Here is a 1,376-nt window from a genome sequence, read left to right as displayed (position 1 = left end):
GACTCCAACTCAAAAAAAAAAAAGAAAAAAAAAACTAAGAAAGCAATCAGATTGTGATATTTTGCATTGATTCTCTACTATGCTGTATATTAAGAACTATTGGGAAACGAACATAAATATTCAGATTAAATCTATAAGAGCTAGTCCTACAGAACCATAACTGGAAATACCTGACCATAATTAACAGAAGTGCAGATCCCAACTGGTGAATTTAGCTTTGTAAATATTTTTTTTTTGACTCCTAGGCCCAACACCATGACTTGTTAGAAAACTCAGCTCCTACCATGTGCTCTCTTACTTTCTTAAGAGTAGAAACTAAGTGAAGAATAGGAAAACTATGACTATACCTTTGTGAATAGCAGTCTCATTTTGCTTAATACTACTTTTTTTTTCTTTACTTTCCTCCTAGATCCTATAAATTGTTTAATCCAACATTGCCTGGCTTCTTCTTGTGTTAGTAAATGCCACTGGGTCATTTTCATCAACAGGAATTCATGAAATAATTTTGGAAGTCTGAAGAGAAGCCATAGAAAAGTCAGAACTAGTTGAATGTGTCAGGGCATGTCTTTGGAGATCGAGCAGAAATGCCAAGGCCAAGTGAAATTATGGGAACAACTTGTTAAACTGTGATAAAAACACTAGTAAAATGCTCTTTTGTGACCTAAAGGCAAGAAGCTTTGAGGGTTTGGAAGCTGGTAAAATAGAAAGAATGTGACTAGGGAGATGGCAAAAGTGAACTCATTTCTTGGAACAGGACCCAGTGATTCCTCCCATGCCTCTAGGGGAGTCCTAGTGATGCCAAAATAGAGACAAAATGGGGACAACAAACAAACTATCACTGCAAATGCAAAGGGTTTTAAAAGTGAATGCTGGCAAGGATGTGGAGAAAAAGGAACACTGCTACACTGCTGGTGGGAATGCAAACTGATACAGCCTCTTTGGAAGACAGTGTGGCAATTCCTAAAAGAACTAGAAATTGACCTTTGATATGACCCAGCAATTTCCCTATAGGGAATATACTTGAGGAACTCAAATCATTCTACAAAAAAAAAAAAAAATACCTGCACACGTATGTTTGTTGCAGCTCTATTCACAACAGCAAAAACATGGAACCAACTGTGTTGCCCATCGAACCTGGACTGGATTAAAAAGTGTGGTACATATACACAATGGAATATTATGCAGCCTAAAGAAGGACAAATATATGGACTTTGCAGCAACTAGGATGGATTTGGAGTCAATCATACTCAGTGATTTATCACAGAAACAAAAAACTGAGTTCCCTATGTTCTCACTCATAAACGGACCTTGAACAATTATAATGCTGTAAGAAAGCAACCGGCAGTAGTGGGAAACTGTCAGGGGAGGGGGGGGTG

This window comes from Carlito syrichta, unplaced genomic scaffold, assembly GCF_000164805.1.
Source record: "Carlito syrichta isolate Samal-C Ts95f unplaced genomic scaffold, Tarsius_syrichta-2.0.1 Scaffold314742, whole genome shotgun sequence".
In the NCBI taxonomy this organism is placed as follows: domain Eukaryota; kingdom Metazoa; phylum Chordata; class Mammalia; order Primates; family Tarsiidae; genus Carlito; species Carlito syrichta.
Note: the sequence above shows the minus strand (reverse complement) of the source record.